Genomic DNA, 25335 nt, shown 5'->3' on the forward strand with positions numbered 1-25335 from the left:
TCTTGCCTTGTACGAGAAAAATATTCCAGCCATATCACCTTGATTTAAAATGTTTTATTGTATTTATACTGTAGGTTAAATTCCCATTTAAGCCTAATATACTGAACCTTTCTATGTTCTGCTGCTTCACTCAAATTAAAAGGTTGCTTCACATCCTTCAGAAATATTCAGCTAAAGATCTGTCCATTCTCCCTTTATAAGGGAGAACACTGTATGTGGGCACATGTATATATGTATATGCATATATGCATACACTAATGAGTCTCTTTTCAGAGTGCTATTATATTTTGAGCACATGCAATTCCTTATTTTGTTTCCCTTTAGTTTATCTTCTTCAGGGTAGTCATCTTTACTGCAATTTTTCTCTATTTTGATGTTCCTAATGGCATTTATAAAGAGAAAGGCAACAGCAAATTGATCACTGAATTATTTTCAAAGAGAAGAACTGTGAAAAGAAAGTCAAGCAAATGAGCATTTGCACAATTAAGTGTGTTTTTCAGATACTTCCAGCTTTTTAAGACCAGTTCAGCTCCATCAGGTTCTCCAGCAGAGCAGGGACTTTTGATGCACACCACTGGTTATGTTATGCTACTTAGTCAATCTTGCTCAGCTCCTTAAAATATGATGAAGGAGCTTGTATATTAAGGCTCTCAATGTTGCCGATGTGGAATCTTGAACAGTTGTCAACAGCAAAAAAAAGATTGCACAACTTTCCCTGCTTCAGATAAGGCCGTGAAGGGGGGTGTGTTTTAAAGTAACAGGAAGCACAGGCAAATATATGTTGGAGAGAAATCTGCTCCTCAGTTAGGATGTTACTACACACCGTGGTAGAGAGACAAGGGGTGGGTCTGCAGACCCTCTGACGGGGTGTCTCACTGTGTTCGGTGTCACACTCAGATTTCTTCACCTCAGGACATAAGCTGTCAGTGTATGATGCAGGCAGAACGTACTCTCCTTTGAAAACATCTAGGAAAGAATAAGTTAAGCGGATGCATCACTGTGCAGTTTATAATGTATGCCTCATTCTTGCTTCGTTTCAAGCTGCCTTCAGCTCCTCCTTTTGCTCCTCCTGTCTCCTTTGAGGCTCTGCTTTCAGCACGCCGTGATGGGGTGACCCAGATTCCCAGAGGTGTCTTGTGAACACAGGGCTGATGCGATGCTTTCAAAGTCTTCTGCTGGCAACTCCTGTCCCCACTAGACGATCTTATTTTCTTTCCTGCTCATCAGTTCCTGACAGGTGCATCTACCAGTGGTGGTTTAATACCGTTCGCACTAACTAGCAGCATGCGAGCCTGAGTGTTTGGGAATACAAATGGCTTAAGGGCTGGGTGAGGGGACAGACAGGTGTGGTTAATAAAATAGATCAGTGGGGAGTGAGGGAGGTGGAGAGAGGGCAAAAAGCCTTCAGGCAGGGGAGAGCCATGGTGGGGCCTGAGGAGCTGTGAAGTCAGGTAAGATAGAGCTGGAAAAAAATGGTGGAAATGAGAGGAGGGGGTGGCTGCTACCCGGTTATGAGAAGAGGAGCAGGAAGTGGGAACAGATGGCTCTAAATTGTAATCTCTGGTGCTCTGTGCCCTTCTGTGATCAAACTGTGATTGACTTCTTATTTGAAGGTGGAAACGAGGATTTTGCAGTCAATACGTTGAAAATTGGGTCTTTGAAGAGGCAAATGTACAGTTCTGGTGGATCCCAAAGAGGAGAAGGAGTTGGTGGGGGTGCGTGTCTGTTGCAGAGCAGAAGACAGCTGGCAGGACTGGGGCAGGAGCAGTTGTGAGCCTTTTCTGAGGGGCTGCTGTGTTAAAAGGATGCCAGTTCAGAAAACACGGCCTTGTCCCAGTGCTTCTTGAGTGCTGACAGGGTTGGGGCCATGGCTTCCCTGGGGGGCCTGTCCCAGTGCCCGGCCACCCTCTAGGTCAAGAACCTTTCCCTAACCCCCAGCCTGACCCTCCCCTGTCCCATCCCCATGCCGTTCCCTCAGGTCCTGTCGCTGTCCCCAGAGAGCAGAGCTCAGCGCCTGCTCCTCCGCTCCCTGTGAGGGATCTACAGGCCGCTATGAGGCCTCCCCTCAGCCTGCTCTGCTGGGGGCTGAACAAACCAAAGGACCTCAGCTGCTCCTCACACGTCTTGCCCTCCAGGCACGTAACCATTGTTGTTGCCCTCCTTTGGGCATGATCTAATACCTTATATACTCCTTCTGTTGTGGTTCCCAACCCTGCACACAGTACTCGAGCTGAGGCCATGCCAGTGCTGGGTAGGGCCACCCCATCACCTGGGGCTGCAACCAACTTGGACAGGGAACAAGCCGGTTATTTATGAACAAATGCTTCAAAACACGGCAGTAATTACTGAATTTGGCTTCAGAGGAATATTTGCATCCCTGCTGCTTGGCTCTACTCCTGTTTCTTTCTTTTTGCTTGACTTGTTGCCTTGTACGTTGTTAGTGAAACTGGCAGTGGCAACGCAGTGCGTGTATCAGCGATAACTTCTTCGTTAGGGTACTGGGCTTGGCTGCAACAGGGTTAATTTTTTTCACAGAAGTTGGTGTGGTGCAATGTTGAGGATCAGTGGTGGAAATAGCGCTGCTGACCCACTGCTGCTTTAGCTGTCGCATGGCTGTGCCTGCAGAGTTGGGGTCTCCTCACAATGCCCTGCCAGCAGAGAGGCTGTGAGGGGACACAGCCAGCGGGGCCCTGGGGCAGGGGAAGAGAAAAGGGTGGAGGAAGACTACAGCCATTTGGAGTTAACTAAGTTGTAGGGTCTAGTTTGTGAATACGCCACAGGTTAGGCTGCTTGCAGAGCTTCTTTGGAAGGATTAAGAATGCGTTCAAATGGTAGCTGCAAGACACCAGGATGGAGAGAACCGCGGCCTTCCCATCCTGTCCTCTCAGCACGTGTGAAAACTAGAGGTAATTATTTCCTTGCATGAGGCAGATTTGAAGAGGACTCACTTCAGGAAACTGGGACCCAGCACGCTCTCCAGCTGTGGTGTACACAAGATCTCGGTCAGCCCCTTCGCAGGGTCGTGGTTGGTGTCTGGTTGGCTCCTTCTGTCCGCTGCTAGTGGGAGCATCACAGCCTGCCATGTGGGTCTGTGTCTGTCGGTGTTTGCCATTGGCTTTGGATGTTGCTTGAGAAGAAGCAGTTTGTTTCTATCTTGGGGTTAAACTTTATTAAAAGGTGCCTGCCTTATTTTTTCCGTTCCATTTTTATCATACGTTCTCTGGCAGGGTTTTGGTACCTACACTGTGTATCCTGTACACCGCTGACATGCATTGAATTCATGTGAATTATTTGTGGCTTGTGTTCCTGAGGCTGTAGCCAAGCACAGAGTTTTTGTTATCTGACGAAAACAAACCATGGGTTTTCATACACTGCTGGTTTAAATGCACTTGGCTGAAGAGGATGAAAGCCTCGCTGCTTGGCAGGCAGCTGTGTTTGCAGCTGCCCAGAAACCAGGGGTGCACAACTTGGGAGCTCTTAGGTTGTGGAGGACAAGCTCGTGTCGTCAATCTGTGCTGGGATAGGTTGGTATAACTCAACTGAATTCAAGTGTCCCTTGAGGATGGGCAGAGGTTTACAGTCTCTACTGCTGCTTTCAGGATTGCTGATCTCTGCTAGGTAACTTTTTTATTCCCAACTGTCTTGTGCTGTTGACCCTTCAGAAAGGGTAGGCATGTATCTGTCATAACCTGAGCCATGATAAATACTGAAGGAATCTCACATCCTTGCTCACCAGCTCTGACCTCTGAGTCATAACAGCAGCTTTCTGGGCATCCCTAGGATGCAACCTGAGGTTTGACTGTTTTGGCTGAGCTTCATTGCCTGGAATGTGATAGTGATGGTTTTGGAACGTGTTGTAAAAGGACATGAAGTGCAGTTGGGTGGAAAGTGCAGAGGACACCTTGGCTTCGTTACATGGAGTCCATCACATTGGTTTGCTGACAGATGGAGTGAATGGAAGCTGGCGGTGTCAGGAGGCTGCTTGTTTTTGTAGCCAGAAGGAAATGTGATGAGACAGACACAGCAGGACAGGAGCTGGGGAGATGTCAGAAGGGCTTTCATGTTGGAGAGGAGGGGACAGGTAGAGCCCTGTGGTGTTTGCAGCTCTAATTATGCATCTCAGGTTTAAGTACAAGATGATAGAGCTTCTCTCGTGAAGCTCTTTGAGAATTAAAAAACTGCTTTTATGATGCTGTGCTCTTGGTACAACTTCTGGCACTTGGAAACCAAACTGTCATATGGCGGGTAAAGAGCACTCCACACCCGTTAGCAGTGGTGTGGGCTGTAACAGGTATTTATTTGGAAATCAGCTGTCTTAGAGGTCTGTAGGAGTAAATTCTTCAGTTTGAAAAAACCCTTCAAGGTGTCAAATGAGCTGTGAAAAGACAAAGGGAACCTACTTGCTTTTATGTTCTTGGGACTGAGTCATTGTTCGCTGTCAAACTGCAGCCTGATTTTAGGATTTACTGGAAGGAGTTTCTTCCAGGAAAATCCAGAGAAGATGGCAGCAGTGCCGGTGTGGAACGCACGCTGACTTTGGATTGCCTGATGTAGCATGTCTCAAGCTGTGGCCTACGGAGAGCTCTCTGCTACTCAACTGTAACAGCAGAGAAGGAAAAACTGTTGTGGCGGCTGGAAAGAAAAGCTGCAGAGAATTGCAAGTGTACTGCGGGGAAAGCCAGCAGTATTTCCTCTGTTCCAGAAGCCTTCTGCTTTTCAACTCAACTTAAAGGCTTCCTGTGGTTTGTGGGAAGGGTGCTGAAGAACTTTCCCTCTTCCTCTGTTTGTGGCAGGCATTTGAAATCAGGAAGAAAGCCTGCAAACGAAGAAAGTCCAACTATAAAAACTCTTCTCAGGTTTTGTTGAGATAAAAGTTGTGTTTTCCTTTTTTGTCAGGTTGTCCTATAAGACTAGGAGGATGTTTCTAAAATGCTGACCTGCATTACTGCCAAAGGAACAAAAACATACGTAAGCATGCCTGCCTGCTTGTGACACTGCTTGCAATTACGTGTTTTCGTATTCTGAGATTACGTTCTTCAGTTATGTGATGCATCTTGTTCTGCCCTGTAAAATTCCTGTGTTCGTTGCTGAAATCTTCTGGAAATGCAAGAGGGTAGAGCTAAGACTGTACAACTCCTGTGTACTTGACAATGCAATGTGACTATAAATTAAAAAACAAACACACACAAACCTCCCAAATTGTTAGCTAATGTAGAGCACAGTATTTATTGCAACACAAATATTTCAAGGTTATGTGCAGAGCAGTGAGTAAAGAAGAACTGCAAGAATTTGCAGATTGTCTTCCTCCTTTGCATCAACAGTGCAGTCATTTGATGCACTTACAGGAAGTCTCGTTGCTGGCAGAGAGCTGAAAAGAAGGACGATATAGGGGTGTACCTTGATATCCCTTGAAACTGGTGTTTGAAAGCAGTTGCACAAAAGGGAACTGCATCTTTGGCAGGAACAACAACATGGGCAAACTTTTCTCCACTGCCACGCAGAGCTGGGAGATGCTGCTGGATTATGAGGAAGTGTGCGGTCAGAGGTGAGTAACAGGAACAGCTGCTTTATTTTCTAGTTAGTGTTATGTGAAGTAACGATAAACAGCAAGCAACAGCTTCTTTGAGTGATGAGATCCACTGCACTGAGAGGAAGATGTAGTTGGCTTCTGGAGAACAGCTTGTCTTTCACTGGTGGTCTCTGCTTAGACAGTTCTTTCTGCTGGCATGTGAACTGCCCGTAGAAAGCAGAAGGATAAGAAGATGTGAACGACTATCCTTTTTTCCTCCACCCTCTTTTGCAGGCTTGAGGTAGGGTAGAAGTTACAGCTGGGTAGAAGAGAATGCTGTTTCCATGCTAGTGAGGCTTTGGAATATAGTGCTGAGCAGTGTAAAAATAAACTTGAATAAATATATGCTCTTCTGTCAAAAATCGCAAAGACATGCTCTAGATTTGATGAGCATTTGTCTAGGCATTGTAAATATATTCCTAAAAAATTGGGTTTGACAGACAGGGAAGGACAAGCGAGCTGTAGGATTTCAACATTTTTGAAGTCTCATTTTCATTTCTGGACTCTCAGTCGTCTTTTGTGTGCATGTGCACGAATGCCCGTGCAGGCAGTGTTCCCATTATGAACTAGTTTTCAACTTGAGTGTTTCAGAATTCCAGAATTGTGCTGTTTGCATTTCAAATGATGTCAGGCTCCCTGTGGCACGGGGGTACCTGTACCAAATATCTTTGCTCAAGGTACCAGTACAGGTAAGTGACACCTGGAGGGATATCTGCAGCTGAGAGGCAAGTTTTGGTGGGTAACACAGCGTTTGCTCAGCAAAGGGGCAGGCTGTGTGTGTTCATGTGGTGGTTCTTTGGTTGGTTGGTTAATTAAAAAAATGCATCTATTGCAGTCTTCATCCCAGAATAAGTATTTTGGGAGAGCTATTTTGGTAAACTTCCAAGTGCAGATTACTTTGGAGTTTCTTATTTTCTTCCTCCCCTAATCATCTTGGGCTCCTGCCAGCAATTGCCCACCCCTGCATATGGAATTGCTCTCATGGGTAGGGGCGTGGGCAGATCCGTGCGGCGCTGCAACCTGCCCCCTGTGCCCCACAGCCTTCCTGCGGCGCAGCTCTGCAGAAGGATGGGGACCCCACTGGGAAGCTCCACAGGGCACAAGCGGTGCTTTGGTATCCAATTCAGAGGATTAATCCCGCTTTCTGTTCCTTGGTCTCTGCAGCCAGTTGGCCTAGCGTTCATATTCAGTTTGCCCACTTCTCGAGTGCACTTACTTGTGTAAATCTGCTCAAGCGTTTAAGTCTGAAAGAACAAACAAACAGGGGAGTGAACAGACGGCTCTGCTGGCTCTGGAGGGGTCGCTCGCTTCTCTTCCCTTGTTCCTATGAATGTGGCTCCTTCCAGGAGACACAATGCCGTCTGTCAGCTCTCCTCTCCCAGACGAGGGCTTTGCTGGGAAGTGTGAAGTGCCGTCTGTCCACCCAGCACCCCCGCTCCTTCAGAAGCATCCCTGGAACCTGGACGCGTGCGCGTCCCCTTCCTTTCCACTCAGCTGGCCTGTGGCTGTCTGGGGGTGCCCTGTGGCTGTGGGCAGCGGCTGTGTGTGAGCAGAGAGGTGTACACCTGGGAAGGGACTGCGTGCTCTGAAAGTGGTACTAGGGTTTTATCAAGGGCCGATGGAGACCTTTGGCTACGTGTGTTCAAATGCCAGGGCCTGACCCACGACCGATGGAGCTGTGCTTTGCGAAGTGCTGCAACGAGGGTTGGCCTGCTTTGCACACTGGCCATACAACAGAGCTATTAATCAAGCCAGGCTCATATCAGTTAATAGGTTTTCTCCCACAAAGGTGCCAGTTTTGTTTCATTGTAGGTTATGGCTTGCTTGGATATGCGCCTACCTTCTTTATTGCAGAAATCTGGCCATGCTTGAGATTAAGGCATTTTTCAGTTCCTTATTGCTTGTGTCATGTTGCAACCGTTTTCTTCATTTGGGGCTGGTCGCTAAGCAAACCTCAATTGTTCTGGGTGCTTTGGTGTCCCCGGTTATTGCAAGGGCTCTTCAAAATGCTCCTTCTCCTGCAGAGATCCTGTGGTGGATTTTGCTTCATTCGGTATTTTCTGCATGTCACCCTGCTTGCTGTGCTATTTGTATCCTCTTAACCTTCCTACTTCTTAGTCTTGTGCTAAATGCCTAGCTCCCAATTTGAGTAAATTAGAGAAAGCAAACTTTCTGACCAAATTCAGGTCAAAGATTCAGGCTGGATTTCTCACGGGAAATTAAACTTTGCCTATTCTAATTTCCCAGGCAACCACCTTAGACATGACATTGATTCCAGCCTCTAGGTCTTCTGTTGCGATGCCTGTCCTGTTTTTAAAGGCTGTTGCAATCCATCCTTCAGCACCTGATGCTCCAAAGGTTACAGGACTTCGTGCAGAATTGGTCCTGAGAGCATCTTCTCAATTGGAAGAGACGTAAATTCCATCATGTAAGTTCAGTGTAACTAATGAGAGAGAAAAGGAATGAGATGAAAAGGAAAAATATGTAGGACCTGCTCCGTAACTTTACAGTAACTCACAATGAAGCCTGTTTTACGTGGTTTATTGCTATCCAAAATACCTTGGGCATTTGGTGACAGGTTCTCCCAGAAAGAGAAGGTTTAGTGTACTTTAGTGACAGCAATGTGTGTTGGGGGCTCCCAGACAGCAGGCGTAAGAGTGGGAATCAGGTAGGTTCTGGGCACTTAGGTATATCAGCTCAGTTTCCTCTCTCTGTGCTCATCCCACGAGTATCTGGTTTGGTGTGCCAACTTGTATCCATGTCAAAATGTAGTTCTCCTAAGCTGTCTGGTTCATTTAAAATCCAGTGCCTTGCTGGGTAGCCAGTTCTCCAACTTTATTTTTTATTTTTTGCAGTGAATCATCTTTCAAAAGCTGATGGACTTGGCTTTTTTTTATCTGATCTACAATGTTTGCTTTTGCAGTGGAAAGTTAGTACAAAAGTGGCTCTCAAACTCCTCTGCTCGTGTCCCCATTTTTGTTTCAAACTCTTCTACTGCCGTTGTTTCCCACTTGGGATCCGTGCCCTGTTTTGAGAGCTACTTGCCTAGACGCTCACAAGAGCCTATTGCTTTCTGCAGGTCCCAGCAGGAGTTGCCACTGCTCAAATCCCAAAAGGCATTCTTCTGGGGATCCTTATTCTGTGGAATTATTTAGGAACAGAAGACTGGGCCAGAGTCACTCGTGGCCTGTCTACATCAAAAGCAGGAACTTTGCTGCACTGCTGCTGATTCTTGTGTTATTACACAGTGTTTGGCTTTAGTTTAAAATGTCAACTATAATCAAACACACAGATGTTCCCTGTTGATTATACACAAGGATTCCTGCAAAAGGACTTTATTTATAAATAATATTTGCAATTCCTGTTCAAGTCCTTTGTGAGCTCCAGTGAGAATATCGCTCCACTGATTCTTTCTGCCTTCCCTTTCACCAAGGTAAGGTGTTTTCTGTGGTGTTAGTGCTGCCAGGCCCAGCCCTCCATCCAGTCAGTGTGCCCTGATGCTTTGCATTCAGCCACATTTCTCTCGTGCCATTAAACAGATGCTTAAAATGTCACAGAACTCGCCAGCTCGCCTGTTGCACAGTTCATTTATGATTATTTATTTGTCTCCTGGTGATCTTCTGCAAGACTGGAGAGGAGAGGAAGTGGACGAATTGCTCGAGATCTAATGTCACCTCTCCAATGGAAGGTCACCAGCACAGCAAGCGAATTGAGAGAGCCTTCCTGGTGGGAGCTGCTGGATAACCCCGCCAGCATGAATGTGTCTATGGTTCTCTCGGTGAAGGGGAAGAGGCAGGCTGACCTTGAGAACAGGACAAGCTTCTCCTTTGAAGACCTCACCGTGGATAGGACGTCCAGACAGAGGCATATGGTGTGGGACACTAGGGGACCTTCTCACAGAAGCTGTATTGGGCCAGGATAAAAGGAGAAAAAGGTGAAAGACTTCAGGAACTATCCATCAGGTGTTGACTTGGAAATGCAAGAAGCATTCTTAAGTCCTTGTGGGTAACCAGAGGATGGCTAGCAACGTGTCTCAATTCAGGCTTCTTTCCGTCAGAGAAAGGTGTTTTTTTTTTTTCATTACCCTAATGCTACTCACTGCACCTTTCCCCTCCTCTTATTTTTTATTTTTTTTTCTGTGCTGCTCTGAAGCAGGAATCAAATACTGTCCCCCAGTAGCAGGCCAGAACTCTGAGGTCCTTTTCTAGTTTTTCAGGGATAAAAGCAAGCTGCAGAGCTGATTCCTGAGAGTCCTTGGGAAAAAATAAAAAATAATTGTGCCTTGTAAAAACAAGTGATTTTACTTATTGCAGTGGAGGAGTCAATTAACTGGCTAATTAAAGCAATTTCTCATTACATAATTGAATTCTGGTTCATCACCATTTCCACTCTGCAAGGCTGCCCCAGAGAGCGGAGCCGTCTGAGTGCTCTGTGCAACAAGCAGAAGGAACAATCGCTCTTCAAGCGGCATAAAGCTTCTCAGGAGCCTGGGAAAGGGAGCGATGGCTGGGTGGGACTTCCCTTGATCGTTTGTGGAAATAAACAAGGGGATGACATCCAGCTGGTTTAATAAAAAAGCACTTTCCTCAGACTTGCTTCTAGTGCCAAACAGGAGCAAAAAGAGGAGGTGACGAATACTGGAGCCCCAGCTGTTAGCACAGAAAACATGAGGATCGGGGTGCCCCGGGATGTGGGACTTGTTACACTCTGGAATATGTGCATGTCTCAAACTCCAAGCGTTGTGTGAGGTTTGGACATGCCAGTGCTTGTCAAGTGCACTCTTAAATTGGCTGAGAGGAGAGGGAGCTTTTACGTTCTGGCAGCTTCCTCTGTATGGAAAGATGGCGTGAAGACGGAGTTATTTTTTAATGAAGGACGAATTAGGGAAGTGATAACGTGCTGAAATGTTTTATGGTATTTGCAGGTATATGCAAAAAAATGGATGAGAAGAGTCTGAAACAGTTTAAAATCTACAGTATGAAGTTGGAGTGGGCATAACTAAAACCAAGCGTGGTGTCAAGCCAGGCCAGCAGCAGAAGAGGATGGAGGGCCAGGTTAATGACATTTGTTGCTGTTGGGTCATGATTTGACAACAAGCACGTATGGCAGGGAGGTTTTTGAAGTTAGGACGTGACTGCTTCAAAGCCCAGAAGAAGCTGCAGTTGGCAGCTGATGTGGACTTTGAAGGCTGAATGAGACACGATTAAAAGAGCTGCGTTTAAACCAGTCAGCATCCCTCACCAGCGTGGTACCCGGCGACTCTGAACGCCCCGATTGCGTTGTGCCTTAGAAGGAGAGCTGGCAGCAGAATCCTTCCTGGATTTTGGATCCTCACAGTGATGCAAGGAACTAATTAAAATAAGCGAATGTTGTGGATTTGATTAGCACGTGGGTATTTTAAATGCCTCATTAGTGACCGCAAATTGCTTGAGGGAAAATTAGCTTGTGATTTTTAACTACTGGATTCAGACTAATGACCAGAGCTCCTACCTGTGTGTGACACCAGTTGGGTGCTCGCTCTCTGGGCCCCAGGTTCTCATGTGAAAAAGTGTGTTGCCTCTACTTCCCAGGGGCACTTTGGACATAGACACTAGTGGCTGCAAATCCCTCATACAATTGAAAATAACCTGATAGAAATAACAGGGCTTCCATAACTCAATGAGAAATTGTCATGTTTAGGACAGGAAAGATGCTTTGAGATGTTTTGAGAAAGGCAATGCTTAGTGCATAGGGCAGAGCGAGGCCAGGAAACAAAAACAAAATAAGGGGGACAGAGAGGGACGTGTTTTGGTAATAGTCAACATCCCTGGTTGTGGTGAAGGAGGGAAACAAGAAAGGGGTGACAATGACTTGACACAGTGGGGTATTTGTTTCGGCACTTGGATTTTTGAGCAAAGTATGGAGTGGAAGAAAGGGGAGCACAGGAGGCAGATGATGGTATGAGAGCTGGGGGAGGAATGGAAAATGCCTGTATTAATGTGTGTCGTGAGGAGGGAAGGAGTGGGTATGCTTCTGTGGAAAAAGCTACTCCACTAGTGGGAAGGCAAGTGGAAAAGTAGATTAGATCATTAAAGAAATATATCATCAAGAAAAGGAACAGAAGTTGGGAAATAAAAGTATGCTGGTCTTGTATTTTGAAATATTCAGACAGGCTGTAAAAAAAGCCCTAGGATCTGTTTCAGGGAGCTGCCTAGCACTGGTAGAAACAGATGTAGAAACAAATCTTTTGTGGGTTTAGTTTTAATTTTGCTGTGAGTTGTGTGGTGTGTGGGGTTGGGGTATGGTAGGAAGAGAAACTGTGTTTTGCTTTGTTTTAGTATAAAGTATTTCACTCCAGACAGCCACTGCTTGGTGCCACAGCTGGTGGAGCTCTGTTCGAGCCCTTGAGCAGTGACATCAGCCTCTGGATGCCACAGGTGAAAGGGGCATTCCTGCTTCCACGTGCTCTGACAGATGCTGGTGTTACAGTGGCACAGTTCTTTCCTTTCCCAATCAAGTTATTGGCGTCATCACGAAGCTCTCTGCGTCTTTTGGCCCTTAGGGAAGAGGGGCCCAGTTTGGAACTGAAACCTGTGTGCACTGATAGCACAAGGTGAAACACCGCCAGGTTAAAGCCTACTCGCATAAATCGTCCTGTGGGAAGCCTTCAAATTCCCAGGGCAGCACTTCTGACATATCTCAGGTACAGAATCATAAATAAACAATTGACATAGGCCAGGGAACTTCAAAGCTCTTGGTACAATCATAATAGGTTCTAGCTTGATAAATAAACCATGTTGATAGAGTCTAAAGGACTTTTAATCTTTTTTTCCTTCTATCTTAGATCAAAGCTTCCTCACCGAACTGCAGCCTGTCAGCTCTCCCTACCCCTTCCCTCCCCGTGCATCCCCTGCTCTTCTCTCCGTATGAATATCGCTACCCCTGGGACTGGTTTCTTTGCAAGGTGCACTATGTCTCCTAAATGAAATGGATCCTGATAGATGTTTGCATGCGAAATAGGGCTTAGAAGATGATGATTGATCAACTTCTTTTTTTTTAATTGGCGTACAGAGCCTGGCTTACCGGGTACCGAGGATAACTTGTATTTTAGCTGTTGCAGTTACATCTTTAGGTAGCCTGTGCTGCAGCTTTGGACCCACACAGTGGAGTTTTATTCCCAGCAAGACCAGGACACAGGCAGGTGGTGACAATGATGTTTGGGCAGCCTGAGAGGGTTGCTGTCTGGTCTGAGATCCAGCCAGCACCAAATTCAGCACTCGGCCTGAGAGGATGAGGTGGTGAGGAGAGAGAAACGTTGCAGGGAGAGGCAGGCTCCTGGTGTCAGCATTTCAATGCTGATATGTCAGGATCTGGGAAACTGCCTGATGGACAGTTTTGCTGTGACCTGAATCTTAAGGAGGTCTGAAACTTTTTTTAGCAGGTTGATGTATTAATAACCAGCCTATTGTATATGGATGTGGGAGGGTGGCTGGATTTTGCATGAAGAGGGCTTTCTGAAAGCCCTGTGTTAGGCTGGGCGGTGATGCACAAGCATGTACTGTACTGCCTCCTGTCCAGGGGAGGAAGCTGCCAGAATTTGCTGAGCTCAAACAATCCCCTTCTTCAAACTCCAGGCAGAAGCCACTGATGGTGTTAGCTTCTTAACAGCTGCATTTACAATGAATCTTGTCACTGAGGACAAATAAAATCTCTAGTGTTGGGCTCTTTTTGGTAATCCCATCTATGAGGAGCTTATCTTTTGTGGAGGCACTGAGACCTCCCTGGGTCTGCTGCAATAGACCCATGCAGAAATAGTGCAGAGCTTGTGCCTGGGTATTTGGCGCAAAGAATTCGATAAATATTTTAGTGTTTTGCACATCTTGTTGCCAAAAACTGAGTCTGAAACTGTCTTCCAGGGAAAGGGATCTTTATGCATGCTCATGTTTGATGCAAGCGCTTGTTCTTGCTGTGTGTGGCATAAAAAGGCAAGCTTTAAAATCAATTCTCTCCTCCATTAGCATCCTCAAAGGATGTTTCTGGTCACATCAGAGGCAATCTGCTCTCTCCATCTCTTTTATTATTATTTGTTCTGTTTAAAACTTCATTGCCTATGAAATTGTCTGTCACCCTCTGCAGAGACCTGTCAGTGTCCTGTTGGTGTATCTGCCTGGAAGAACAGAACTTCCTTCTGTTGCACCCTGCCTGCCTCCACCTCGGCTGAGGGAGAAGTGGGTTGTGTTTTTTATAAAACTTTTTTTCTAATAAAAAGTAACGATTTAAACTACTGTGGAAGCAAGTAAGTGAAATGTGGACTCAAGAGCAGAGTAATTCCAGCCAGCAGCTTCTGGACAGCTGGGGAGAACAGAGGAAGGAGGAATGGGGAAATTCAGTGCAAATAAAGGTGTGTTTGTTTAGATTTCAAACAGGAACTTTAGAAACTTTGTTGGTCATGTAAGGACATGATACTCAGTAGCAACCTTTTTATTCATGTATTTTACCTTGTTCTTCATGATGATGTGTTTTCTATCCGCATGGGAACTCTCCGGGTGATGTTGCACTGCTTAGAAAGTAAGATAGTGGCATATTAATTCCAGTCCTCATGGGGTTTGTGTTTAACCAGTGAGCTGGACAATTTGGACCCAAGGCTGATTAACTGCTCCCATATCACAAGTTCCCTAAAAGCCTGCCCTCATCACTGAATAATTCTGAGAAGAAACTGGACGAAGTGAAAGGAGAATTGGCCAGGCTGGTGTGGGAGCAGCGCTGCTGTGCTTATGGTTTGAGCACACCACTGCTCACTCCAGCAAATCTCTGCAGTAAGCACCTGGCTGTAAGCAGGGGCATAGCCCTAAACAAACCCAGGGGAGCCTGACTGCTAAAAATTAAGTGCTCTGCTAGACTCCATCTGCAGGACTCGTTTTGACTGTTTACTATTGAGTAAATCAAACCTGTTCCTGTGGAAGTTAATGGGATCAATGTTGGTGTGAAAGCGGAATGAAACCTCGCATGCTTGAATCCTGCATGCTTAACACAGTCCATTTTTTCCTGTTTCAGGTCCTTTACTCTTTCGCACGTCTTGCTTCACAAGTGCATTTCTTCAAATAAGTCACAGATCAAAATTATAAAATGTTATCTGTCAGTGTGGGTGCAATCTGCAATCCCTGTGCTGTTCAGGTAACTTTAGCAAATTGCCTTTCACTTTGGAAATTGGGTACCTCGCCATCCCACTGATGTTACAGATTTGTTCTTGGTTTATTTCTCCAGATTGTTACTTACATAATGAACGGGCTAATAGCTGCTGTGTGGTTTCCTTATCGGTTTCTTTCTAGAAGCCACGTGTAGGCAGAAGCTCAAGAAGATAATACAGGATTAAATAATTGTAATACTGTGGAGAAGTGCAAAACCAGGGGCACTTGCAGTATGTGAAGGATGCTGTGCAATTAAACCAGTCCAGGACTGATACAGGGTGGAGATGGATGGGTCCTCCCTAACTCTTATTTTCTGCAACTAAAATCTTCCCATAGTCCATTGCATAGGTTTGCAAGGATGGAGCTTTCCTGGTGATGCTGCTGTAAGTTGCAGCTGGATTTATTCCAGTGTCATTGAGCTCTGAGCCTAGCTCTCTGTGCTGGTGTTTATTAATGCCTCGTGATTGTGTATAGCTTAGTTTGGTATCCCCTGTTAGTAAATTTGGCTAAAATTTCACAAATAAGAGATGTTTTGACTCTGTTAATCCCCTCTGGTTAGTACCAGCTCTTTAGATCAACAACATGTAGCTTAAAATAAGCATCCGAGGTCTGGGCTTGGTTTGTTGTTTTGTTTTTCTGGTATCCAGTGGAGCTGTTTGTGCCTCCGCTCGCTGTGATGCAGCGAGGGGTCTCGCTGCCTTTGCTCAGCAGCGCAGGTTTTACTGCGCCCAGCTGGAAGGGGGCTGTCGCTGGGAACAGAGAGCACGGAGGGGGGCTGGAACAATTCAGTTAACGTTTCCCTGCAGTTAGGAACGGGGAAATGAACATAAGTGTAAACACCACAGTTCTGTAACATCCAGGATTAACCAAAAAGGAGGGAGAAAACATAGGATGTGGTCCAGCAGGTTACAATTGTGGGTGTCTGTAATGGAAGTGGTTTTAAAAGCTCCTGCTAAACGCAGCAAGGGATACTTTTTTATGCCAAAGCAACCCTTAAAGAGCTGTACTAAGTGTTGGTTTCCTTGTGGGCTGGAAGTTTCTACTGTGAGAAAGGAGAAAACTCATCCTCAACCCTCAGTGCAAATCTACAAGAAAAAATACAGGTGTGGGGGTACAGGCGTGCCTCGTGCCTGCTAGAGCCTCCAGGACAGACTGGTCAGCATGTGCCATGAAGTCCCATGTTGGCCACCAAACCGAAGGAGCTGCAGCCTCCGGGCTCATTATCTCTTGTGGACAACGCAGCGTGACAGCGAGCGGCTGATGGCATCTAACGCTGTCTTTCCAGTTAAAAGGCAGCATGGTGAGTACAGCCAGCCATGGCCTGGAGGCTGCCAAATTATTAATGTATACAGAGAGCAATCAGGGCAACCTCAAAGGATTAACTATGGCTGAATGCGTGTGGTCAGTGGAGATGGTTTTGCAGGCTGGGCACAACCTCGTGAGCTCCCTGCATGCACAAGTGGGTAATGTCCTGGGCCTTAGATGTGTGCATTCTGCAGTGCAGAGAGCTGCTCTGATACATTCGTGGCTAATGTCTCATGTGGAAATGCCTTTTTCTTGGGAACTGGAAGGGTTAACTCCAAGCATTAGTGTCCATTAGAGGTGTGAAGCCCAGCTGAAGGTCTGAAGGAATCTTTTGGGTTGTGGGATGGGGCTCAAAAAGGTGCACCTGGAGGCAGGCAGAGCTTTGGTTTCAGACTTGCACGTGATGTTGGAAGGGGCAGATAGATTACATCGAGTGAAATCTTGTTCCTTCCTCAGTGCAGCTTTTCCTGCACATGATTAGTCTGCTTCAGGACATGTTGCCATGCTGTCAATGACACCGTCTATGGAAATTTCCAGAATGGGGCACCGCACCGTCACTGCAGGCAGGTAGGTGAAGCCTTGGTTAGCCACAGGCCTGAGCTGCATCTTCTGTCTTGCTACCTCTGTGGAGGCCCAGCTGATGTTCCCAGGGATCTGGCTTTGTTAGGGGTTCCTTGTGAGACAGTTACAGGTGTCTCTTATGCTTGGAGCAATTCAGTCTGGTGATTTTAAGGGTACTTACTGAGTCCAGCAGAGATGTATGTGAACTCTCCATCCAGCCCTACCAGGGTGTCCAATGCTGACAGCTCCAAATTGTCAGCATTTGCCTAACTGCTGCAGTCACCTGGTGCTGCCATGCTGTCAGTCAGGGGGTTGCTGACTCCTGAAACAAACGCTGTCCGTGTAATTAGTATGTGTAGCAGCAGAAGGTTTTAATTATATGGTTAAATACACAGGAATACGGGATTGTCATATGGGATCAGTCTATTGGCCCTTTGTGGCTGACATCCTGCCTCCAGCAGAAGCTAGTGCTGGGTATATTAGTGCACAACACTTAATTTCTGTGTGCTGTCAGAGCAGCACGCGCGTGCTGTTACAGAAAAATCTCCCTTCTTGCTTTGCTGAAGCCAGGTTGCAGTCAGAAGAATAATTCCCCCTCTGTGAACCCTTTCACTCTGCTGCGGTTCAGGTTAACCCACTGACTCTATATTTGATGATGTTTGCTAGGCAAAGGATGGGAGATGAATGAGCTCTGTTATTTTATCCCTGGCTTTAACAGGAGACTTGGTTTCTGCAGAATTTCCTGAAGTTTGATTGTGGTTTCACTGTGCCTCTCGGTGCTTCCCTGTACCCAGTGGAAATTCATTTCAGAGGTGACCAAGGAGAGTGCTTCCAGAGTATTTATGGTCCTGTTACTCTTTCTTTTTTGCCTTTTCTTGTGAATAATTAAGAAAATCCATTTTGTAGATTTTGGTGATCATTTTAGGTTCAGTTTAGGTTAATATTTTTTTCTTATTTTTACTTACTTTTAATTAGGCATTGATTGCTGGCCACTAGTTATACCATTCTGATCCGGAGCTGCCTAAAGCAGTGAACACAAGCTGTGTGTTGGTTCACAATGGGTGCGCAAGGTGCTGTGCTCTCTCTAGCAGTGAGTATGAAAGGGATGAAGAGAGCAAAGGATTCTTCCTGGTGCCAAAAACCCATGCAGGATGTGTGTAGCTCTTCATACTCCACGGCACGGACGGTGTGTGTCTGGGAGAATTGCTGTTCATTTCCCACTGTGACTGTCCTGCCCTCCTCTTGAGCAGGAGGTCGTTGAGCAGGTGAATACCAGCCTGCATAAGAAATTGTCTGACCATCTGTGAGCCTCAGACCAAAGCTCTGCAGCTTCAGACTGACTCGTCAGCTGAGCCGAGGAGCATTTGGTGTGGTTGCAGCTGTGGTCAGCAAATGAGTGGCTCTTCTGCAGCAGTTTCTGATAGCTCTCCAAGAGAAATTGGTGACACCTGCGAAAGCTGCAGTCTTGAGCTACAGCTTAAGCCTGTTTAACTGGCACGAGAGCTTTTTCTGAATAAAGTGTTCCCATAAAGCTGCCGTGGCAGTTCTTGTTTCTCAAGTCATAGACCAATAACGTGTTTATCTCAAATTGGTATATCGAGCTGGGGGGGAGTCATAAACCAGCAGCTGAAATACGTGTTAGAAAAAGGGCCCTGAAGGCCCCAGGAAGCTGAGATGCTGGCGCTGCTTTGGATGTGTGTGCACAGCTCAGCACAGCGAGCTGCAGGACCTGCCTTCCTGCACCTTCCTGCACCCCGCAGGTCCCCATCACTTGGTGAGCACACACTGCAGTGTGCCAGAATTCAGCTTAAGTGGGGGGCGTTAGCTTAGGTCTTCATTGTGAGTGCTGATAAAGGGTTTAGAGATCCTGCTGGACTGAGGGATAAGCCTAGCAGGAATTTTCCCTGTTATTTGATGCTCTTCTGACACTAGGTTGGAAGGAAGAGGGTGGAAAGAGGAGGCCCTAAAGGTTTTAGGTATGGTTGGTTTAGATGTGGTGGTTCGTTTCCCCTAATTTGGGAGCTGTTGTTTAGGTCTCGAGGTAATAGATATTCTCAGTGTGTGAGATACGCTGGAGGCTAATGGATTTGGGGTCAAATTAAATGTTGCATTCTCACAGGTGGAAAAATGACCTCCAGAGGTTCCTGTCCTCCCGGGTCCACCCCTATGCTAACCCTGTGCCTTGGTTCACAGCACCTTGGGCTGCTGCCGTGAGAAATCACCACCGTGACTGTGTGCTTTGGGGAGGGGGGTGTTTTTTTATTTTTTCTTTGTAATGAAGCAGAACTGGAGAAAATGTACTAGTGTGATGTTGGGCTCCACCCTTAGCTCCGTCAGTTTCTGTGAGATCTCTCAACAGCACTTGAACTGTGCAAATGAAGCCATCGTCCAGTACAGCAGAGATCATCCTAATTTAATAGGTTAAGATAAGTAGGAAGGGGTAGTATTTAAGAGTCGTGTTTCATATCCTGAGAATAAAGGAGCACAAACTCTTGCTATATTGATGCATTTCCTTCTTCCCAGGGATAGTGACTTTTTTTGAGGTGATGCATACTAAATAGATCCTGCAATTTAGTTATCTTGCTGGATATTTACAGAAACCCATGAATTACACAGCTGCATGTATAAGTTTGAGGCTTTATATGCAGTCCACATACAGCTTTCCTGCATGCCCTCACAGGAAGGGAAGATGAGAATGAAAGCGTAATGAACGTAGCTGGATACTCAATTCTTATTCACAGCATTTTGTAGCTGTAATTCACAAAAGGTATAGAAACTACTTATCTTTCAATTTATTCTTTCTTTGCTCAGAGATTGGTTAACAAAGGCTCATTCTCCTTCCCTTTTGTTTGGTTTGGAGCCTCTATATCACAGCCATAGGTATTGTACTGGAGGAAAATGGGTCTAGCAGAGGCACTGGTTATGATTAATTTGGTTCAGAACTTCCTCCTTTAAAACCCTGCTTTCAGTTGTCCCAGTTTGGCTCTCCAGACCCCAGAATGGTCTGCATCTGCTTCAGAAGAGATTTTATTGATAAAGTGAAAGATAAGCTATTTAGCAGAGACCTAAGGAGAACCCATCTCACAATGCATGCGTGTTTGGTCCTCACTGAAGAACTTGAGTCATTAATGACTTGAAATCAGGGATGGCTTTGCATTTGTGTTCAAGATGAGCTTTTAATATCCTCATTAAAATTTGGCTGGGCGTGAATCTTTGTGCACATCCCTGTAGAAGCATGCTTAGATTCCATCCTGGAATTGTAATCTTTGATTTTTTTTTTATTTTTTTTCCCCCCTTTCCAAATCCTGAGAATAATCTTTGAGGATTTCTGTTAAAAGGGCATTGAAGGCACGGTGAAGAATTGACAATAGGAGCTGTGTTTTGCAGCCTCTGATACTATTTTAATCTAGCTCTTTATCTGCACTTGAAATATCTTACATGTGATCTGAAGCTGGAGATAAAGCTCCCCAAGCTCTATCTCCGTAAAAGGAATTGTACTTCGCTAGAATAGAGAGAGTATGACAGATGATTTAGAGGAAAATAAAAATAAAAATCGAGACAGAATTTTTTTGACATTTACGTTAGAATTGCACTGTAAAAGTAAACGTCTCTGGTCTGCGTTTCACCTGCTCGTGTTGGGAACAAGCAGGCAGCTCCTGCTTCTGGCCTGGTAATGGGATGAGTGTGAAGTCCAAGATCTTTTGAGTGGGTCCAAGTTGTAAAGAAACTTTAATAGTTCAGTGGAAGACTTTGGTTTTCTTTAATAATGGTTGATGTGGTTAAAAACGTCAAGTAAGAGAACATGTTGTACATCACTTTCATAGGATTTTGACTGATGATGGCTTAAAAAGGACATATCTAAATTAGGCTATTGTGTTCTTTGTCTTTGTTTCTTTTTTTGATAAGCGGTGAGGCAGCTCTTTGTAAGACGTTCTGCAGCACCTGCTAGAGGATATCATTTACTGCTAACAAAGTGATTGTTTGCTCTACCTCCTGTTGGAAGTACAGGGACTGCCGCACATCTAGGAGCAGCGTAAGCGCGGTGCAGCAGATATTGCCCATCTCTTCACAGGTAGCACAAACCTAATTCTGATATTAACGCTTTCTTCTTGCAGTGTGATTACTCTGATTCCATAGTAACTTTTTATATCACTGTAGTTGAGAACAAAATTAGGCCCCCTGTGTTTACTGATGAAATAATGATTCCCAAACACAGCTTTTTAGCTCTGCTGGTAGTCCCACAGTTATCCAAACTCCAGTGGTTCAGGAATTTCTGTTGCATTGGCATGTTCTGTGCACCCCTGTTGCTGCTGTACTGAGGGACTGGGCTGCACCAAGATGCATTTCACAGTTGCATAGTTCACATCTATTCCACGAGCTGCTGAGCGTCTGTCACACGATGAAAATTTCCCATGTGCACTCGTTCAGAGTTACTCTGGCTGCGCACGATGCATGCTTAAATGTCAGCTCTTACTGCCAGCATCGCTTTGCTTTCTCTTATTTAGTTCTAATGGCAGTAACAGGTTAATTTGTGGATCTTATCTATTAGAGTTGTTATTACTAATTTATTCCATGCTATATTTAATTTTGGCATGGGATACTAGAAGTAATAAATCTAGCTGTGGTAGGATGGACCCTGACTGCAGAGGTATTTCTGTAGCGCTCCCCTGTTTAGAAATTGTGTGTTAGGAAGTAGCGTGGAGACCTTTCCTTCAGCAAACGGGGCCTGGGCACAGAACTGTACTTTTAAGGCAGATTGTGGTCATAACTCTGTGGCGTGCTTGGTCAGATGATTTGGATTTGGGTTTGGGAAAGCAGCTTAATGCTGACTCGAATCATGAGTCACGGGTCGCGTGTCCGTGGCTGCTGTGAGCAGCTGACGGTGTGTGGTGCCTGCAGGACTCGGGTGAACTCGGGGAAGGGGAACACAGTTCGTGCAAGGGAAGGTGGCAGCTCCTGCAGTGCAGGAACAGCCAAGGAAATGTTGCCAGAAACACAGGGAGCGAATGCAGGTTGCCTAACCCAAGTTTAGGAGAAGGGGTGGAGATTTTTGCACATCTCCATCACGCAGGGTTGCAGAGGGCTGGAGAGCAGTAGAGATTGGGGATGTGGGACAAAATTGGATCGGTGTGACTTGCAGGAAGGCAGAGGGATATGTGGTGGAGATTGAGGGGCTTTGTGAAAAAAGCAGGAAGAAAACATGAAAAGCATGATAATTTTCTGAACATTGGAAGGCTGGTTTCAGACTGAATTCAGACTTGGAGGCTCACTTTTTATGATCCCTTGGCTTTAGCCTGAATATAATGAATCCTCCCTTCCTTGCAGAAAGCGCTGGGTTTTGTATCACATCCGGGAAAGTTGATGACTGCTGCTGTGCTGAATGCTTGGTAGCTCTTTGCGTTGAGGTAATGGCTTAATTCAGGGCTCACAGAAGTAAGAACAGTTCAGTGCATCTAAAAGTAAGCAAGTAATGGAGGTGGCAATGTCCCTTAAGTCTAACCATGTGGGCTTGTCCTTGTGTTTTGGGGAACCCAACGTGCAGCTGACCTCTTTACTTTGGTGCTGTATCTGCTCTGCGTTGTTTCCCTGCACAAAGGTAACACCTGGTCTTTGCTTTGAGAGTTGGTGGGTGGCTGGGATGCAGATGAACCTGGGGAACAAAACCAGACCTTTGTGTGCCAAGGACTAGCCAAGTCATCCGGATTCTTCCAGTGACGGTTTATTTTAGCAGCATTATTAACGTACCCTGGCAAGTTTTAGCCCCATTTCCTGGCTGAACAAGAGCTGTTGTGGGTGCTCACAGTACCCTCAGAGCAGACATTCACCAAACAGCTCCTCCGTGCCCTGGTTGTGCTCCCAGCTGTCTCCTGTGCCCACTGCAGAGCCCCCACACCGTTTGGAGTCTAACCCTTAATGAGCCACTCATTTGCCTTGTACTTTGGAGGAGCTTCTGACGAGTTATGGCCCACTCTGTGCTGTCCTGCAGACTTACTGCCTGCTGTCTATTGCTCTGCACTCCCTTTTTTGGGAGGTCAGGAAAGAAAGTTAATGATTTTCTTGCTTGGCTCTTTGAGACAGTGTTATCTTGTTTTATTGCCCTCTTTGTTGTACAGAGAATAAAGCAGGTGATTTCCACTTTGCTTTCCTGGCCTCTCCAAGCAGAAGACAGCTGGGCTTGCCTTTCCCTACCAGCTGGGGTTTGAAACAGCACCTTTCACACTGCCTTAGGGACTTGATGCTAACAAGTCCCAGGTGCCACATGAAGGACACGAGCATCCCTCCTGAAAGCAGAGGCTGATGTAGCTGAACTGCAGTCCCCGTTGCTCCTGTAGATGCCATCCAGGTTTCTTGAAATCATGTCATGGGAGTGTTTGTGAGGCAGAAATTGTCAGCTTGCTATGAAGTTTCACTGAAAGTGTAGAAATAATAGAGTAAAAATGCATTATTAATACTGAGATTCCTGGATACAAATGGAAACCACTTGACAGTTTTCAGGCATGCTGTGAGTTTTAGGCAGAGAAAAAGAGCAGAAAACTGCCGGGGAGGGAGTGAGGGGGAGGTGTGTAAATCAAGGAGACATCACAGGTTGTGGTGGTTACTGTGAGACAGAATTAAAGACGCGCTCTTTGCTTCAGGTGACGACGTGGAAGATTTGTGTTAATGCGTTACAGGCTCTCGTGCCACGGGCAGCGACCCCTTCCTGCCTAGAAGTGACAGCGAAACGCACCCGGGATGCTGACTGCCCTGAGAGGGATGCAGCAGACAAATGGGTGAGACGAGAGGGCAGCACCACCAAAAGCATGTGCTGGGAGAGGAGGTGCAAGCCTACTAAAGACAATAGCAGGTCTCCGTAGGAAGAATGAATCTCATCTGTCCTGTAAGGCCTGTGAAACATAAACGACTAGATGTTACCAATGTTGTGTGCAGAAAGGAGGGCAGTGGTTTTAACAGGGTACTGAAGGCAGTTGCTGTCCTGCAGAACCAGCTGCAAATGCCTTCCACCCGTGCTGGTAAAATCCTGCCTCACAGATGCCTCCAGTTCTTTGTCGTGACAACTTTTCCCCTTTCAGTGTCTTCAAGACACCACTAGAAGTGCAAAGACCCCAGTAAAAGCTTGCTGCTCTGTTCCTGGTGCGCTCATGGCACCTGTGAAATCCCTTTCATCCAGTTCACAGGCTCTGCTCTCAGCTTTTGCTTTCATGTGGACAAAAGGCTGAACGTTTTCTTCTTTCTTGCTGTAAATGGAGACCTGGTGATACCCAGCACAAGTGGGACACCAACCTCGTGCTTGGATGAGTTTCACAGGAACATCTGAGGTGGCACTAATGAATGCTGAGTAGTACCCCTAGAAACCAAGCTGGATTTCTTTCACTGGGGTATCACTGGTGGCTTCGCTGGAGCTTGTTCGTGATTTGCCCTGCAGCAAGTAAGAGCAGTCCTCAGCCTGAGAAAGCAAGCTGAGCAAAACCACAGCAAGAGAAAAGCGACCCTGAGAGAAAACTGCTAATTATAGATTTTTACCCTGTTGCATTATAGATGGCATCATCCACATCAGCCACTATTCATGATCATTCCCCAGGGCCTGAATTGCTTCTGGACAAGGAGAAGAGTCTGGGGCTTTTATAGCAGCTGCCTAGTTAAGTTACAGAATGAAATATATGCCATGTAATGCTTTTGGACAAATTCAGTGGTTCTTAGCTGCTTTTGCCTGCCATTTGTCTTCTGTCGCCCTAAGTAACTTCTGTAGCAGACAACAATTGCAAGACCAAAATAAAATCCTGGACAGAGGACAAGAGTGATCTGCCCAAAGAGGGCAGGAGCGGAGCACAGCGTTTCCTTTGTGGAGGAGGAGGGAGGCCGGTCAGTAAATTCCCAAAGAAATTTGTTCAAGTCTTTTGCTTTAAATGTTGGCAGGTGGCTCGGTTGTCTGTGTGCACAACTGGGAGCCAGGATTAGTGTTGCAAAGTTGTTCTGCTCAGTGATCCTTTTAAAACATTATTGAAGCCCCAGCTCCTATTCTTTGGTACCTCTTACAAGGCGAGATTTATCCCAGATGAGAGCTGGTAATAGATCGAGCGAAGTCTGCTCGTGCTCCGAGGGTAGGAAGGGAGTGGGCAGAGGCAAGTGGGAAAAGAGGCGCTCTGAAGAAAGGCGAGAACAAGTTATTTTCCGTAACTCTTCTCAGATTAAATCAGCATTGCATTTCAGAGCTGTAGAAGAGGTTAGTGCCTAGACGTGAACATGGCTGGCAGCCTCAGACCAACTCAGTGCACACCACAGCTCACCATACTGTGAGAGGTGGGCTGTCCTCTGGGAATCTGCTTGGGATTGGGTCTGTCATGAGGTCTATTGAGCTGCTTGGCTTTGTTTTCCTGGAAAAAACAAGATTTGCATGCACTTACTCCTGGCATACGGGCGTCTGGTTTCTTTAATTGTGGTATGATTTTAATGGCATTTGAATGAGGAATGGAGGTCTCAAAGCTGTAAGGAAGTAGGTCTCCTGCTTCTGTCTCTTTTTTTTTTTTTTTATACGCTGAATTCATCTGTTGAACATCTCCACCAAATTCATTGTAAACTGAGCTCCGTGAAATGTAGGAATTGTGAAATTAACTCACTGTCACAACAACACAAAATTCTTGTTCCTGAGCACTGCTCCATGTGCCCGTGGTGAGCAATCAGTTCGTTCGCCATGACGGCGTTCTCCATGGTCAGTCCTTCAGCTCTGCTTCCACA

General features: G+C 46.0%; 1 protein-coding gene and 1 long non-coding RNA gene across 4 annotated transcripts in view; both read left to right on the plus strand.

The window, feature by feature from the left end:
• The window catches only part of LRP8 (LDL receptor related protein 8), a 166436-nt gene that overhangs the window by 31117 nt on the left and 109984 nt on the right, over window positions 1–25335 (plus strand). The window lies entirely within an intron of this gene.
• Window positions 1321–25217, plus strand: LOC137860206 (uncharacterized). Of its 2 annotated transcripts, XR_011098777.1 has the most exons (5): window positions 1331–1451; window positions 2781–2906; window positions 20509–20674; window positions 21928–22007; window positions 23238–25217. It is a non-coding gene; the product is annotated as an uncharacterized lncRNA (long non-coding RNA). The 2 variants fall into 2 exon arrangements; XR_011098776.1 differs by lacking the exon at window positions 2781–2906 and having other exon boundaries at window positions 1321–1451.

The sequence above is a fragment of the Anas acuta genome, chromosome 8 (assembly GCF_963932015.1).
Source record: "Anas acuta chromosome 8, bAnaAcu1.1, whole genome shotgun sequence".
In the NCBI taxonomy this organism is placed as follows: domain Eukaryota; kingdom Metazoa; phylum Chordata; class Aves; order Anseriformes; family Anatidae; genus Anas; species Anas acuta.